At 45.9% G+C, this 18,883-nt stretch overlaps 1 protein-coding gene across 1 annotated transcript in view; it reads left to right on the top strand.

Annotated features, from left to right (window-relative positions):
* Nucleotides 1–18,883, top strand: part of adamts18 (ADAM metallopeptidase with thrombospondin type 1 motif 18) — a 175,649-nt gene that overhangs the window by 66,940 nt on the left and 89,826 nt on the right. The window lies entirely within an intron of this gene.

The raw sequence follows: 18,883 nt of genomic DNA on the forward strand, positions 1-18,883 counted from the left end.
TAAATAACTAAAAGGAAAACCACAGGCCAATGGAGAAAGGCTAGGATTTTTCTTGTCACTTGCGTACAGAATAAGTGTGTCTCAGCTAAGGCCTATTGAGTCACAGAGTCATACAGTGTGGAAGCAGACCCTTTGGCCTAACTTGCCAACATGTCCCATCTACACTGTCCCACCTGCCTGCTGTGGCACATATCCCTCTAAACCTGTCCTGTCCATGTCCTCGGCGATCGTTTCACTGAACACCTCCGCTCAGTCTGTCTGCTGGCTCAGTACTTCAACTCCCCCTCCCATTCCCAATCTGACCGTTCTGTCCTGAGCCTCCTCCATTGTCAGAGTGAGGCCCAGCGCAAATTGGAGGAACAGCACCTCATATTTCGCTTGGGTAGTTTACACCCCAGCGGTATAAACATTGACTTCTTTAACTCAGATACCCCTTGCTTTCTCTCTCCATCACCTTCCCCTTCCTAGTTCTCCCACTAGTCTTACTGTCTCTGTCTACATTCTATCTTTGTCCCACCCACTCCCCTGACATCAGTCTGAAGAATGGTCACAACCAGAAACGTCACCCATCCCCCTCCAGAGATGCTGCCTCACCCGCTGAGTTCCTCCAGCATTTTGTGTCTACTGTCCATGTACCTGTCTGAGTGCTTATAAAAGTTTGCGATAGTACCTGCTTCAAATACTAGAGGACATTGATTTAAGGTGGGAAGGGGAGAGGGAGGAGGAGAGGCAGTTGGAGAGGGATACGGAGGGTGAGAGGGCTTGTAGGGCTATTGCTAGCCCGCAAACAAGATTGTGAGCTACCTCCTTGACCTATTGAAGTCTTCCAGTAGAGGTACTCCCATTGTTGAGGAAGGAACTGCAGATGCTGGTTTAAACCGAAGATAGACTCAAAATGCTGGAGTAACTCAGCGGGACAGACAGCATCTTTGGAGAGAAGGAATGGGTGATGTTTCGGGTCGAGACACTTCTTCAGACTCATTGTTTAGTTCAGTTCAGTTTAGCTTAGAGATACAGCATGAAAACGGGCCCTCTGAGTTCAAGCCAATCATCGGTCACCCGTTCAGAATATTTCCATGTCATCCCACTTTCTCATCCACTCATTATGCACTAAGGGCAAATTATTGAAGCCAATTAACCTACAAACCTGCACGTCTTTGAGATGTGGGAGGAAACCGTAGCACCCAGAGGAAACCCACGGTCACAGGGAGAATGTGCAGACTGCACACAGAATCAAACTTGGGTCAGCTCTACCAGTTGTGCCACTGTGTTGCCCAATAGATAATAAAAAGTTAGATGTTCACATAAGGGAGAATAAAATATGCTCCCGCCTTCCTCTCCCATTCCCTCCCCCTCTGGCTATTCAAGTGCAGGGCTAGTTACTGGCTAGACCCTCTCCACCTATATTCCTTCCACTAACTTCACAATTTGCACGTCTTCAGTTCTTTTGCCTCATGCCTTCTGTCTTTTCATCTCTGGCCTTTGTCCTCCATCTGCCTATCAAAACCCCCCCCTCACCCGTATTAACTTCTTATCTGCCTCGCTTTGTGCTGCATCTCCTCTCTTCCAGCTCTCTCCCAACCCCTACAATTAGTCTGAAGAAGGATCCTGTCCCAAAACATCACTCATCCATGTTCTCTGGGGATGCTGCCTGACGCATTGAGTTACCCTACCTGTCTGTTGAGCACTACTTGTGTATGGCATGCACAGCCTAAAGTTGTAGGTCAACTTGTTCTATTTGATCTATTTGTTTGTGCACGTTGGTTCACATTGATTGCATTAGTCGAAACAGGGTGGACCAAGTGAAGGTTGCAATCTCCCACCCCTGTTGTTTTGTGGAACAGATGTAAGTCGAGGACTCTCAACATCCATGTGTATTGGAGCAGGTGAGGTCAATGTTTACTTGGCCATTCCTTGGTGATACCTTCTCATGGCAGACATTCATGGTCAGTTGTAGTCTTGCTATGTTCTGCAACTACTGCTGTGCATGGGTTTAGTTTAGTTTAATTTAGTTTGGTTTAGTTCATTATTGTCACGTGTACCGAGGTACAGTGAAAAGCTTTTTGTTGCATGCTGTTCAGTCACCAGAAAGACTGTACTTGATTACAATCAAGTCGTCCATCGGGTACAGATACAGAATGAAGGGGATAACGATTAGTGCAAGATAAAGTCTGAGTGAATATAGTTCGAAGGTCTCCAATGCGGTTGATGGGAGGTCAGGACCGCTCTCTAGTTGGTGTTAGGATGGTTCAGTTGCCTGATAACAGCTGGGAAGAAACTGGGGTAATATTCAGTTGCAACATCAGTGCTGAATCAATGTGAATCTCAGCGTATCTTTCTTGATTACATCGTTTATAATTATTGTGTTAAGATGTTGCTATAAAATTATTGTAATTACAGGGCTGTGGTATAAGAACAAGGGAGCGTGGTTAATTGGATGCCTCAGCCAAATATCGATTAAGACTTCTTCAAAGACTTGCTGCTTTGTGTTTCCCTTTCACGTTTCACCTCCCTGGCACCATTGCTGATGTTTCTCACTCCTGAATGCATTGTTCGGCTGCAGATGTAAGCTTCGAAGTGCAGACGTGCATGTAGATAATGCAGGCGGGAATGGGCATTAAGTAGTGGCATGGGAAACGTCACCAATTGCAAGCTGGCCGCCGTGGACAAGCTTGCTCCGTGCCTCTTCACAGTCTCGGTGGAAGGAGCCGCACACCGAGATTTGGCACGGAATGCCCCCCCCACCCCCAGGAATTTCAGCACCACATTTGTCAGGGAAAAACCAAGAAACAGCCACAGAAAATCATTTTAGTTTCATTTAGTTTAGTTTCGAGATACAGCACCGAAACAGGCACTTTGGCCCACCGAGTCCACGCCGACCAGTGATTACCCCGTACACTAGCATTATTCTATACACTAGGGAAAATTTTACAATTTACAGAGGCTAATTAACCTACAACCCCTGGAGTCTTTGAAGTGTGGGAGAAAACCAGAGCACCTGAGGAAACCGAAGCGGTCACAGCGAGAACGTGCAAACTCCGTTTAGACAGCACCTGTAGTCGGGATCGAATCCGTGTCTCTAGCGCTGTAAGGCAGTAACTCTACCGCTGCGCCACTGTGCCTCCTGCTGTGGCAAGTGACATAAAAGTGAACATTGTACTCCCAAGTCTGGCCTCACCAGGGAGCGGAAATGCAGAAAATGACGGGGAGACCAGTTCTTATACACATTGCGTGATCAGAGTCAAGTGTTTATCTTGGACCAAATTGTGCTGGCTCTTTGTGGGGAATACTTGGTTCTAGTATTGTGTGCACAACAAAAAAAATATTTATTTCCCTGCATTTTTAAAGGGTTACATTTCTTTGGACTGGAGTTTGTCTGTTAATATATGTGACCCTGTATCATAGCAACTCTTCATGTGCTTGCAAGCAGATGTGCTCTGCTCTGATGCATTGGGATGGAGCTCTGAACCTTGGGCTGTCATTATATAAATGTCATCATGAAAAGCATTTGCAGGTCAGACTATAAACCGGCATTTATTTTATTTGTAAATCCGAAATACAGCACGGAACCCGACCCTTTGGTCCACCGAGTCCGCACCAACCAGCGATCACCCCGTACACTAATACTATCCTACATACTAATACTATCTCACAATTTTTACCAAAGCCAATTAACCCATAAACCTGTATGTCATTGGTGTGCGGGTGGAAACCGGCGCACCCGGAGAAAACCCACGCAGTCACAGGGAGAATGTAATAAATCCGTACTGACAGCACCTGTAGTCAGGAACGAACCCGGGTCTCTGGCACATTAACTCTAGCTCTGCGCCACTGTGCCGCCCAGCATTTTCTACATCTTTATTTCTGTAGCCTGTGGTAGCACTCATTAATGTATCAACAGCCATGCAGCCTATTTGTTACAATTATACAGTATGGAAACAATATAAACAACATGATGCCACATATGCACAACACTATGAAACTCTTTTGTGCAACCCATAATAATAATAATAATAATAATAATAATAAATTTTATTTAATGGGCGCCTTTCAGACATCTCGAGGACACCTTACATAGTAATCGGAAAAAAAACATATAATCGGAATAAAATAAGTAATAAAGACATCAGAGACACAAATTAAAAACAGAATTCAATCCAAAAACAGAAAATCAAAAACACAGTGTGAAGAGAGAGCAGCGGCAGCCAAAGCGCGCCAGCGTCCACTCTCTCTTCACGGCAGCCATCTTGTACACAGACTTACAGGATTACAATTAGACAAAAAAATCATCCCCCCACAGTGGATAGCACTGTGGGGGAAGGCACAATGTCCAGTCCCCACCCCATGTTCACCCCAAAGTCAGGCCAATTGAGGCCACCGCAATTGCCTCTACGGAGGCCCGATGTCCCTGGCCGTTCTCACCGGGTGGTCTTGCCCCGGCGTCGGGAGAGTCCTTTCGGTGGCTGGGCCACCTGGAACGGCCGCTTCCTGGTTGGAGCCCGCGGCTGCCGAAGCCGACAAGGCCGCGCCGGTTTGGAGCTCCCAGGCTCCCGATGATAAAGTCGGCGCCGCCTCTCCGCACTGCCGCCTCTCTGCACTGCCGCCTCTCCGCACGCCGCCTCTCCGCATGCTGCCTCTCCGCTCCGCAGACCCGCAGCCCGGAGATGATGCTCTCGGCGGTCCAGCTCGCCAGAGCACCAGCGCGTCGCTCCAGCGCGGCGACCCAGGCAAGGCATCGCCCGCTCCACTCCGCTCCGCTGTGGCGCTCCAGCGCTGTGCCACCGCCGAGGCCGAGGCGCTGGGCGGTCCCCGCCAGGAAACGGCGCTCCCAGCCTGCTGGTAGGCCACGAGGACGGGTCGACGGGCAGCCCGGAGAAAAGTCTGCCTCACCGACCAGGTAGGGACCTAGAAATAAAGTTTACACCTACCCCCCACATTAAAAAGACCATATCCCCAACAAACAAAAAACAGGACTCACTAAAAACTATAAAAAAAAACTAATTTAAAACGGACGGCTGCTGGCTAGCAGCCGTTCACCAAGATGGCTCCTCCTCCACCCATAAATGCCATATTTTGGCACCGTTTACAAAGAAAAAGTCCAAAGTCCAGTCTGTATGCTGGAAGTACTGAAATGGCCCCAATCCAGGTTAGCCCCAGGCTGCTGCAGTTCCCTTGACCCAATAGGCCCTTCAGCCCAACCTGGCCATGCCGACCAAGGTACCCCATATATACTAGTCGCACCAACCTGTGTTTAGCCCATATCCCTCTAAACCTTTGCTGTCCGTGTACTTGTCCAAACGTTTTTTAAATGTGGTTACAGTATAATGATTATTACAATCTACCCATCTGCACAAAGCTATTTTATGTAACAAGACTCCATCTGCATACTTCTCATTCATTCCCAGTGACATACAAATGTAGCTGCATCATTTCTCTCTCTCACCCATTCCTGAAATTCACAAACAAGCTGGAGGAACAGAACCTCATATTCCACTTGGGTAGCTTTCAGCCCAACAGTATGAACTCACCAATTTTAGGTAACTAAACTACAAATCCCCTACAAACAATAGGAACCCGAGGGGCAACAGTTTCATTAAGGTTGGTAGATATATGGAATGAGGTACTTGAGGCAGGAACAATAATAACATTTAACATACACTTTTACATGGACAGGAAAGGTGTGGAGGGATATGATGTAATGTGGGCAAATGGGACACACTTAGATGGGGCATCTTGGTCGGCGTGGATGAGTTAGGCTGAAGGTCATGTTCCTGTGCCGTGTGATTACGACTCTGTCTTGCTAAGTGTAGATTCACATAAGCACTTCATTGGCATTGAAATGCTTTGGCATAGTTTGAAGACTTGTAAGATGATACATGTTACGGAAGCTTCCTTTGCAATTGACAGAAAGCAAGTTCTTTGTGTGTGTGTGTGTGTGTGCCTGTGCGTATATGCGGTGTGTGCATGTGTGAGTTGTGTGTACATGTGTCTGCGTGTGGTGTGCGTGTGTTGTGTGTGTAAGAGTATGTGGTGTGTGTGCATGTATGTGCATGTGGTATGTGCTTGCGTGGTGTGTGTGTGGGCTCGCTATCTGAAATGTAAAATATCAGTGTTCAAACAACGTATTTAATTGTGATATGTACCAACAACTGAGCAATTAACTGCCCATTTGCAGCAGCTTAACAGGCCTTTAACACAATATACATAGATAATATAAAATAAACATATTTTACCAGCACCAGTGCAAAAATGATTGATTTCTTGTAAGTTTAGGCCACACATGTTCATGTGAATTCTGTGCTGGCTTTCCACAGTTGTGAACCCTTGGTCAAAGGTTCAGTCTCCAGGTCTTATAGTGCCCCTCCACTGGGCTGCTGACACTTGAGATGGTCCTTTGAGCCTGCTTGTCACGGCGATTGTTTAAAACTGTGTGGCACACTTGGACAGCATTGCAAATGGAAGAGTGAATGAATGAAACGTTTTTTCAAGCAGGCAGCTGACGTCATCTCAGTCCTGTGGTAAAGTCAGGCTTGTGCCACCGCTGCGATTTCAGCACTCACAAAACAGCATATAGAAACATGGAACAGTATAGCACAGGAACAGACCCTTCGGCCCACAATGCCTGTGCTGCCATGATGCCAAGACCACCACTTATCTAATATAAATTAACTGCAGATACTGGTTCATACCAAAGATAGACACAAAGTGCTGGAGTAACTCAACGGGTTAGGCAGCATCTTTGGAGAAAATGGATAGGTGGTGTTTCGGGTCGGAATGTTTCTTTGGACTCTTTATCTACCTGTATAATCCATATCCCTCCATTCCCTGCATATCCATATGCTGGTTCAAGGGCATCTTAATTGCTACTATCGTATCTGCTCCACCACTATCCCTGGCAGCACGTGCCAAGCACTCACCACCCTCTACGTAAACAAAGTTGCCACGCACATCTCATGTCAGCAACTTTGACCTTGTCTAAGTTATACCCGCTGGAATTAGATTTTTCCACCCTGGGAAAAAGGTTCTGGCTGTCTACCCTATCAGTGACTCTCATAAATGTGTTCTCTTGGATTGTGCCCTAATTTCCTTGTCCTGACCAAACTTCAACACTTCCTCATCCTCTCAACAACCTTGCAATGTCTGTGTTACAAGACACAACCAACGTATCTGGTATTTCCTAGTTTCTTGTACTGAGGCAATTTAAACATCTCAAAATGTAACTATTGATTTGGGATTAAAACTGCTGATTAGTTCTCCGAACAAATGGACTTGCCCCACCTCGGTCAGTCCTTCTTCTTCCCGCTCCCGTCAAGCAGAAGGTACGGAAGTTTGAAAGTACGCACCACCTAACTCCGGAACAGCTTCTTCCCCTCTGTTATCAGGCTTCTGAACTGCCCTATAAACGACTCCATTGCGGACATTGGACTTTGTCTCCGGAACTGTTGTGAAGTATATTCTGCACACTGTATCTTCCCCTTTGCTCTACCTATTGTAGTTGTACTTGACTTGTTTTGACTTGTGTAGTATTATCTGTTTGATTGAATAGCATACAAAATCAAAGCTGTTTACTGTACCTCTGTACACATGATAACAATTGGACGGCACAGTGGTGCAGCGGTAGAGGTGCTGCTTTATACCGCCAGGTTCGATCCTGACTACAGTTGCTGTCTGTATCGAGTTGGTACGTTCTCCCTGTGACTGCGTGGGTTTTCTCCGGGTGCTCCGGATCCTCTCAAACTCCAAAGACATGCAGATTTGCAGGTTAATTGCCTCCTGTAAATTGTCCATAGGGTGTAGGATAGTACTCATGTACGGGTGAATGGAGGTCGGCCTGGTGGGCAGAAGGCCCTGTTACAACACTATATCACTAAACTAAACTAAAACCTAAACCTAAACCTGCATCCAAAATCGGTGTGCTTGTAAACCATTTGTAAGTTTGAGAAATGAGTTGTGATCAAATATGCCAAAAATTCATTATAAGTGTACGGGTACATAGGCGATCTATTCCTGTTCCCATGGGAGCAGCATATTGGAAAATTGGGAGCAGGATTTTCAGCCATTAGTTGATTGAAAGTATTAAACCCGTTGATAAGGGCTTCCATTGAGAAAATCTAGACTTGTTAAGGGCGTTCAGTGAAAACAGCCTGCCATTGTATCTGTATTATTCTCAGCTGTTTACGGACACAAAAGGCCCACAGGGGGCCCTTTGGCCAATGATTGATTAACTCCTTCTCCCTTCCCTGCCCTGTGGTGGTAGTGCCTTTCAGAAAGAGGTTTCGGAATTCAGAAAGCCCGCCCACAGAACAGGTTTGCAAATAACTGATAAGAGGACCGCAGATGCTGCTTATTCCAAAAAATATGACACAAGGTGCTGGAGTGCTTCCGACGGGTCAGGCAGCACCTTTGGAGAACATGGATAGGTGAAGTATCAGGACAGGACCCTTCTTCAGACTTTGTCTCGTTGAATGGTTCCCTGTCGTGGAGGATTCCGTAGGGAGTTCTAACTCAGATCTGCTCCCAACCCTTGGGATCTCAACCAGGAAGAGTTAGGAGTGAAATAGAAAGTTTCCACAAGGTAGTGGGAGCACTGGGAATGTTTTGGAAACTTCAGAAGCATGTAGGACCCCAGCACAAGTAAACCCTTCGATGACCACAGGCGGCACGGTGGTGCAGCAGTAGAGTTGCTGACTTACAGCACCAGCGACCTGGATCGAACCTGACTACGGGTGCTGTCTGTATGGAGTTTGTACGTTCTCCCCGTCACCACGTGGATTTTTTCCAGGTGCTCCAGTTTCCTCCTACACTCCAAAGACGTACAGGTTTGTAGGTTGATTGGCTTCGGTAAAAATTGTAAATTGTCCCTAGTGTGTAGGATAATGTTAGTGTAGGGGTGATCGGTGGTTGGTGCGGACTCAGTGGGCCACAGGGCCTGTTTCCGCGCTGTATCTCTAAAGTAAATGATAGTAAAATAAAGTAACTGCATGGATAGGAAAGGATTAGACGGATATGAGCCAATTGTGGACAGGTAAGACTAAGAGATGGGACAGGACCTTGGTCAGCATGGGAAGGTGGGCCAAAGGGCCTGCGTCTGTATTGTATGGCTCGCGATGACTCATTTAAATGCAGGCCAATGAGAGTTATAAGTGAGGATATGCAAATAATTTAAGCAGTTCTTGTGAATATCTCACGAACTATTTATTGAAAAAGGAATTAGAGCAATAGCCCCTGCCATTTGAAAAATATTTCTGCTAATTTATGGGTGTATTAAATATGCACATGTTTCAGGAATGCTTAAAGCACTGTGTCTTAACTAAATCCTTTGGATGTGCACATTGGGCCCCAGGGTGTTAGGAAATGCTGGGCCGAAACTTGTGAAAATGTTAATAACTGATAGTAGTCAATGTTGAGATCAGTCCGCAGAATTACAAAACATTGGATGGAACTCGGCACAGTGGCGCAGCTGGTGGAGCTGCCACCTCAGTGCCAGAGATGCGGATTCGAACCTGACCCCGGGCGCTGTCTGTGTGGAGTTTGCACGTTCACCCTGTGACTGCGTGGGTTTCCTCCGGTTTCCTCCCACATCCTAAAAACGTGGGGGGTTGTTGGTTAATTGGCCCTATGTAAATTTCCTCCTATATTCAAAAGACGTGCAGGGTTAATTTACTTCTGTAAATTGTATCTAGTGTGTAAGATAGAACTGCTGTCTGGGTGATCATTGGTCGGCATGGATTCGGTGGGCTGAATGGTGTGTCTCTATGTTGTATCTCAAAACTAAACGAAACTATTGATCAACAAGGCGATATGGGAAGGTTTAGGCAGAATATCCGCTCACATCCTTGGTGTAAGATAGAGATATAGATAAACATGAGATAGTCTGGTACTCTGGTTTAAGATAACATGATCCAACACAAGACCTCAAGGGAATGGGATAGATATTTGAAGGGCTATAGAGAAAGTCCTGAGCGCTCATCTGCACCAGGACAGGGGCAATTAACTTCTTACTTGCTGCAGCTTTACTGGCACATTACATGCATCAACAGAATAATAAACTGTTAGTTATACTCAGTAAACCATAACATGATAGAGTATGGGATGGATGTGAACACAAAGTACTGGAGTACCTCAACAGCTCAGGTAGCATATCTGGAGAATAAGGATGGGTGGGTTGAAACATCACCTGTTGATTTATTCCAGCATTTTGTGCCTATCTTTGGTACAAACCAGCATCTGCAGTTCCGTTTTATTATACCTTCAGAGATGCTGCTTGACCCGCTGAGTTACTCCAGCACTTTGTATTCTATGGAAGATTCCAGCATCTGCAGTTCCGTGTGTCTACATATGTGTAATGGAACAGAGTCAGTATTCTACACGATGCTGGCACAGAACTAAGTGACTGAGTGGCGTCCTCGTGTGCTATAGCCTTTCTATGATTGATGGTCCAAACAGCCACTATATTCGATTCCAAGCAATCGATTAAAATTTGAAGGCTAGTTAAAGACAGTTGTTGACCTGACATATTTACACATAAAGGCCAGAAAATGCCCTCAGGTATGGGTTTGCGTTGTGGACACCTTTGTGTCTTTTAGGAACAAGCTGGGTGATGTAATTTCTTATTTAGAGATACAGCGCAGAAACAGGCCCTTCGGCCCACTGATTTCGTGCCGACCAATGATCACTTTGCACATACCAGGCAATTTTACAATTTTTTCCGAAGCCAATTAACCTACAAACCTGTGTGTCTTTGAAGTGTGGGTGGAAACTGGAGCACCCGGAGAAAACCCACATGGTCAGGATTTGAAGTTTATTTTATTGTTGCGTATACTGAGGTACAGTGAAAAGCTTTTGTTGTGTGCTAACCAGTCAGCAGAAAGATAATACATGATTACAATTGAGCCATCTACAGTGTATAGATACAGGATAAAGGGAATAACTTTTAGTGTAAGGTAAAGTCCAATTAAAGGTGTCTTCAATGAGATAGATAGTAGCTAAGGACCGCTCTCTAGTTAATGATAGGATGGTTCAGTTACCTGGGAAGTAACTGCCTCTGTATCTGGAGGTATACGTTTTCACACATTGTTCTTCTTGCCTGATGGGTGAGGGGAGAAGAGGGAGCAATTGGGGGGAGACCCATCCTTGATTATACTGGTGGCCTTGCCGAGGCAGTGTGAAGTGTAGATGGAGTGACTGAAAGGGTGGATGGTTTGTGTGATGGTCTGGGCTAAATCCACAATTCTCTGCAATTTCTTGTGGTCTTGGATGGAGCTATTCCCAAACCACAGTGGAACAGTGGGTTTGAGAGAGCATGGAGGGGCAATGGAGCAAGGGGAAAAGTAAAGTAAAGTAAAGTAGCCTTTATTGTCATTCAGACCTTGCGGTCTGAACGAAATGTTGTTGCCTTGCAGTCCTACATATAGTAAAAAATGGCAAAAACACACACAAAAAACACAAATTAACATCCACCACAGTGAGGTGAATACTCCTCACTGTGATGGAAGGCAAAAGTCTTAAGTCTTAAAGTCTTAAGTCTTTAAAGGAAGAAGACAAGAAATACTTCTACATTGGATTGAACTGTGCAATGCTTCAACACACACAGGACAGCACGGTGGCACAGCTGGTATAGAAAGCCCACGTCATCACCTGGAGAACATGCAAACTCTGTTACGATACAATACAACTTTATATATCCCAGGAGGGAAATTAGTCTGCCAACAGTCATAAAACACAAGATACAGTGGTGAGTGGAATGTCCAGGATTGTGGATGTGCAAAGATTGGGGGGGGGGGGGGGGGGGGGGGGGAGCCAGTCTACCCCACGACAGAAGGGGGAGGGGTTGTACAGTTTGATAGCCATAGGAAAAAGGGATCTCCTGTGGCGTTCTGTGCTGCATCTTAGTGGAACTAATCTGTTGCTGAAGGTGCTCGTCACGGCAATGGAGGGGGTAGGCTGTATTGTCCAAGATGCTCCGCAGGTTGAGGAGCATCCTTCCCTATAAGACCACCGTACAGACAGCACCCATAGTCGAGCCCAGGTCTCTGGCGCTGTAAGGCAGCTACTCTACCGTTGCGCCACTGTGCTGCCCTGTGTAACCAATCCCAAGTAGGATGGATAGAATGAATCATCCAGGCAGATGCTTAAGCTCTCGTGAAGCAATTTGCTGTCATCTTCAACTCATCTTAATGAAAACCACGTGTATGACTGTCGCAGCTGACAATGGGGCCATGCTTTCTCCGAGATCTTCGGTTTCTTCCCACACTCCAAAGACGTACAGGTTTGTAGGTTGATTGGCTTGGTAAATATAAATATTGTCCCTAGTGGGTGTAGGATGGTGTTAATGTGCAGGGATCGCTGGTCTGCACGGGCCCGGTGGGCCGAAGGGCCTGTTTGCACGCTCTATCTCTAAACTAAACTAAACTAAACAAAACCATCTCTCAGTGGCCATCCCTTCATTGAACTTCACTGTCAGGGTTGTATTTCCCAAGTTCCATTTACTGGCCCCTCAGGCCACAACTCAGCTTTAGCATCCTAAGTCCAACCGGATAGCAATTTCCCTTCTCAAATGTTATTGCTCCTGGGTACAACCTCAACTGGGCAAACCTCTTATTTTGGAACTCTAATACAAGATGTTCCCATGGCCAATCTGTATAATTAGGCAACTAGAAACTTTGTTTTAGTTTTTCAATCAGACACGCATTAAAAGAAAAGACCATCTATCCTTTAATAAAACTTTCTTCGTACTGTTTTGCTTGGCCAAAAGTTTACAATAAAAATGATGTTTGCATCTTGTGGTTGTCTACCCAGGATATGGGCAAGCGAGGGCAATCAGCTGTGACAATGATAAAGATTAACGTTGGATTTTAGAGATACAGCGCAGAAACACGGCTCAACTAAGTTGGTAAAAAGCTCACAGAGCACTAAATTATACATGCATTACACGTAAAATGTGAAAAACAAGATTCATGCAAAACACAATTAGAAAAAAGAACAAGTAGATGATAGTGCAAGAGGTTCCACGGTTCTTTATATCACATGTACCGAAGTACAGTAAAATCATTTTTTTTTGCATTGGAAGGAACTGACAGTACAATCCCCGAACAGTACAAAGTGTATAGTACAAAGTTGATCGAAGTGTTCTCTCGTGGAAGTAGGATCTTGTTTAAATCTGCATTTTCACAAGTCTCTCTACACACTTTGATGTTCCTGATGGATCAAGAGTCTTCATTCATAGGACGGACAACCAAAAAAACCACCAAGGGGGGTTGGGGCAATGGCTGCTCCGCCGACAGTCTGTTCGTTTTCTCATCCTTTCTGTTATTTTTAGTGTTGTTAAAAGTTTGTTTTAATGTTCTTCAGTTTGTCTTATGTGGGGGAGGGGGGAGGGGATCGGGGACAACTTTTATTTCAAGTTCTTACCTTGCCGGAGATGTGATTAATTTTCGGATCACATTCTCCGGGCTCTCTGCGGCCTATCATCGATGGAGCTGGAAGCCTCCTCGGACTGACTTTGAGCCCAATCACAGGGCTTGGACTTAACATCAGAGCTGATTCCTTGCCTGGGATCGCTCCCACCGCGGCCACCTCGGACTTTACCATCAAGCTCACAGTCTTGGGAGAGGCCGAGTCGGGAGCTGCAACGTCGCAGAAGGTTCGACCAGCTCCAATGCGAGGTTCGATCGTCCGGCGCGGGGGAGCTGATATCCCCCCGATGCAGGAGCTGAATGCCTCGACGCGGAGGTCCAAAACGCCAGCTACTGGAGTCAAGATCGTTCCGTCAACGGAGGGCTCGAGGCCCACGACTGAGGAAGAACAAAAAGAAGGACTTGAACTTTATTTCGCCTTCCATCACAGTGAGGAATGTGTCGGAGTCATTGTGGTGGATGTTATGCTAAAATGTGTTTTTGGGTGATCTGTTGCTTTTAATTGTATGACTGACCAGGCCAATGAAATTCCTCGTATGTTGCAAAACATACTTGGCGAATAAAGTGTGATTCTGATTCTGATTCTGATTTTGTCTTTACTTCAGCCCCCTGGATGACTACCATTGCCTAACTATTCAAATTGAACTTTCTACTGTATGTATTCTAATCAAAAATAAAAGGAATCAGGGTATTGCCAAGAAGACACAGTAACTGCAGGTGCTGGTTTACAAAAATAGACACAAAGTGCTGCAGTAACAGGCAGCATCTCTGGAGAACATGGATACAAGGCTCGAAGGGCCGAATGGCCTACTCCTGCACCTAATTTCTATACGTGATGTTTCGGGTCAGGTCCTTTCTTCGGATTCTTTTTGGAGGGGAGGGGCGAGAAAGCTGGAAGATAGGAGGGGCAGGACATAGCCTGGCAAGTGATCGGTGGATACAGGGGAGGAGTGCGGGTCGGTTTGATACACGATGGTTGGACAAAGGCCAGAGATAAAAAGACAAAAGGTTTGAGATATGGTGGGGACGAGGTGTGAATTCTGAAGCCAGAGGAAAGAATGTAGAGGGAAAGGGAGAAATGGGTGCGGGTGCAAGTGGGACTCAGGGGGGAAGGAGAGGGGGGGAAATGAGTTGTTTATAGGTAAGTTACTTAAAATTGGAGAATTCAACGTAAGGCTGTAAGTAAACTACCCAACGTGTTATGAATTACTGTTCCCATAGGTTGGGTGTGGCCTCAATTTGGCAGTGGAGGAGGCCCAGGACAGAAAGGTCGGTGTTCAGAAGAACTAGAGAGTGGCACAGTGACACAGTCGTAAAGTTGTTGCTTTGGGTAAAGGAAAGGGGAATAAAAATGGTTAGCAGCCAAGGGTCGTGAGGTCATGGGTGAAGCCAGAATGGTAACTAAAGTCACAGCTAAACCAACCAAAAGGCAAGGAAATGCTCCATGTTCACCATGCCGTGTTTTCACAGGGATTATGGCGTGTTTGTGTTTATTTTAGGGCTTAGTGTGCTAGTATTTATGTTGGAAACGATCAAAGCACGCTCTAGTACACACACTAACCCATTAAAAGTGGATTACCTGCACCTTTTTTTAGCTCATGGTTGCGATCAACGGAGCGCATATTTTGGCAATTAGTCCACCAATATTTTTGTGAACTTTGTTAAGTGTAGACAGACACATAAATAGGAAAGGTTTGGAGGAACTTTGGCCAAACCTAGGCAAACGGGCCTAGCTCAGATTGTTAACTTGTTATGCATGGATGAGTTGGACCAAAGGCCTATTTCTGTACTGTAAAAGCTATGATTATTTTAGGATCTAGTCCATTGTTTATAATAGTTGCTGTGTGCCGAGATAATCTGAAACTGTGTTTATTTAATGGGCAGTCAGGTAGTTAAGTGGATACAAGGAATTGTACGTCTTTCCCTTTGTAACCCCTATCCCAGCCTCGCGTTCCTCACCCCACTACCTTCAGTCTGAAGAAGGGTTCCGACCTGAAATGCCAGCCATCCTTTTTCTCCAGAGATGCTGCCTGGCCCGCTGAGTTACTCCAGCACTTTGTGTCTTTGTTTGGTATAAATCAGCATCTGCAGTTCCTTCCTACACAAGGAACTGCAGATTCTGGTTCACAGAAAAAAAAACAAAGCGCTGTAATAACTCAACAGGTGAAGCAGCGTCTCTGGAGAGCATCGCTAGGTGATGTTTCGGGTTAGCACCCTTCTTCAGAATTATGAATTAAGGGAGTCCCATTGACTGAGCTGGTGTTACACTCAAGTAGGTTATTCTCCACAGCGATGTTAAGATGCATCCTCCATTCTCCTCACCTTGATCTCCCCCCTTCGAACCCTGCTATTGACTTCATCTACACCCCTCACACTCTGGTCATTCCCTCTCCCCTCTCCTATCGGGTAGACAATATAAAAGCTTGAAAGTACGCACCACCAGATTCATGAACATCTTTTTCCCTGCTGTTATCAGCTTCATAAACAGACTCAGATTGGTAACTTGTTCTGCATTTGTTGGGAATGAGCTTCCTAATCTTCAAATCTATCATGAGTAAGAATGAACTCCAGATGCTGGTTTATACTGAAGATAGACACAACGTGCTGGAAAACTCAGTGGGACAAGCAGCATCTCTAGAGATAATAGATGGCTGACATTTCGGGTCAGAACCCTTCTTCACACTGCTGTCTTCCAATCTACCTTGTTGCAACCTTTGGCAATTTTAACTGCACTTTCTCTTTAACTTTAACACTATGTTCTTCACTCAGTGTATTTTCTCATGCACTACCTGATGTAGATGTGTGATATGATTTAATTGGATACAATGCAAATTAAAGATGACCTGAGGAAGGGTGGAGCCCACAATGGCCCATTGTTGGCTGGGGAAGATGTGTTAACGAGACAGATACAAGGATGTAAACAGTGGAACTGCTACGTAGGACTACTACGATGGGGGGGGGGGGGGGAGGGCAGAAAGGGGGGGGGTGAGAGAGAGAAGGGGGGGGGGTGGGGGTGGAGGGAATGCAGGAGTTACTTGAAATTAGAAAAATCAACGTTCACACTGCTGGGTTGTAAGCTGCCCAAGTGTCTGGTCAGTATAAGAGTAGCTTTCTGGAGCAAAGGCAGAAAAGTGGCATAATTCAAAGTGATATGTAGACAGATTCACCACCGATTTTCCGCAACTGGTGGTCTGGCACCTCCTTTAATGATAACAAAATGATGAGAGCGCACTTGAATTCCTCCCCCCAGAAGTCCCCCTGAATATGTGGGCGCCTAGGCCAGGTGAGCCAACCAATCTTGACCTCATCGGGACTTCCGCAGATGATCAGCGGGCTGAATATTCCACCTACGGCCGGGGCTCTGGAACTACGCAGATCCGTTCCCATGGCCGACTTTGCGGGTCAGTATCTAGGCGGACCGTTCTGGTACCGTTGGACTCCTCTCGGAGGCCGTGACCTCTGTTGGTCTGGCAAAATGGGAAATCCAGAAAGGCTCTGGAACCAAGGATGTTGTAAAATTGGTGGTGGACCTGCAGTGAGAGCGGGGACCATGAGGTTCTGCTGGGCGGCCGATTCTCTCTCCTCTGTAATTAGCTTGTGGCCTTGTGAAACGTTCAGAAGACGGGATTGGAATGGAGTTCTTGTGACTTGTGAATGGAGAATAGAATGCTTGTTTCCAGTTAAATTCCGGTGACTGTTGTTAAAATAGGAATTAGTTGAGCCATAATCTCCCCATTGTTAAATATACACCGAGGTTTATTGAGTCCGTTTATGTGGTGAACAGCCACCCAGAAAGATATTTCATAAGACATATTGGAGACATCTGGCAAAAAAGTGAAAAAATATAAATAGAAATTAAAATATTATATTTAAATTCTTCCACACCCTTGTTCCTAATTCAATAATCTGCCACATCCTCTCCCACCCATCTTCCACTGACCAAACTTTGGTAGTTTAGTTTAGTTTAGTTTCGAGATACAGCGCGGAAACAGGCCATTCGCCCCACCGAGTCCGTACCTACCAGCGATTACGCACACTAACACTTCCTACACGGTAGGAACAATTTTCGATTTTACTAAGCCAATTAGTCTACCAACCTGTACAAAGCAGGAGACCCGGAGAAAACCCTCGCAGGTTACAGGGAGAACGTACAAACTCCGTACAGACAGCACCCGTACTCGGGATCGAACCGCGGTCTCTGGCGCTGTAAGGGAGCAACCCTACCTCTGCGCCACTGTATCGCCCTATATACAGTTCACTCCAATGCAGAAATGTTTCTTGTCTTCTTTCTTTCCCCTTCCTCCATTGTCTCTTCGCACTCTCTCTAACCCACTGTTCCACTGTGGTTTGGGAACAGCTCCATCCAAGACCGCAAGAGATTGCAGAGAATTGTGGATGCAGCCCAGACCAACCTCCCTTCCATTGACTCCACCTACACTTTACGCTGCCCTGGCAAGGCCACCAGTATAGTCAACTCACTCTCCCCCCATCTCCCATCAGACACAAAGTACAGATGTGTGAAAATGCACACCTCCAAATTCAGAGACAGTTTCTTCCCAGCTGTTTATTAGGCAAGTGAACCGTCCTACGAACAACTAGAGAGCAGTCCTGAGCTACTATCTACCACATTGGAAACCTTCGGACTATCCTCAATTGGACTTTACTGTACTTAATCTAGCACTAAACGTTATTCCCTTTATCATGTATCTGTACACTGTGGATGGCTCGATTGTAATCATGTATAGTGTTTCTGCTGACTGATTAGCATGCAATAAAAAGCTTTCCACTGTTCCTTGGTACACGCTGACAATAAACTAAACTAAACTAAACTATTGAACATTTTACACTGAGGCTGTCTTTCTCCAAGTGCCTTGGGGTGGTACAGTGGTGCAGCGGTAGAGACCAGGGTTCTCTCCTAACTACGGGTACTGCCTGCACGGAGTTTGTACGTTCTCCCGGTGAGCTCATGGATTTTTCCCGTATTTCCTCCCACATTCCAAAGACTTGCCAGTTTGTAGGTTAATTGGCTTCTGTAAATTGTGACCAGTATGCAGGATAGTGTTAGTGTGTGGGGTATTAAGTGGTCAGCGTGGATTTGATGGGCCGCAGGACCAGTTTCCACGCTGACCGTCAATCACCCATTCACACTAGTTCTATGTTTCCCACTTTCCATGCCACTCCCTACACACCCGGGGCAATCTTTACAGTGGCAAATTAACGACAAACATGTACGTCTTGGGGATGTGGGGGGAAAACCGGAGCACTTGAAAGAAACCCACTTGGTCACAGGGAGAACTTGCAAACTCCTCAGAGACAGCGCCGGAGATCTCGGATCATAACTGGATGTCTGGCGTTGTGAGGCAGCAGCTCTACAAGCTGCGCCACTGTGCCGGCCTGTGTGTGTGTTCAAGCATCATATATAACAGTTCACTCAAATGCAGAAATGTTTCTTGTCATTTTTCTTTCCC

The sequence above is a fragment of the Amblyraja radiata genome, chromosome 17, assembly GCF_010909765.2.
Source record: "Amblyraja radiata isolate CabotCenter1 chromosome 17, sAmbRad1.1.pri, whole genome shotgun sequence".
NCBI classification, from domain to species: Eukaryota; Metazoa; Chordata; class Chondrichthyes; order Rajiformes; family Rajidae; genus Amblyraja; species Amblyraja radiata.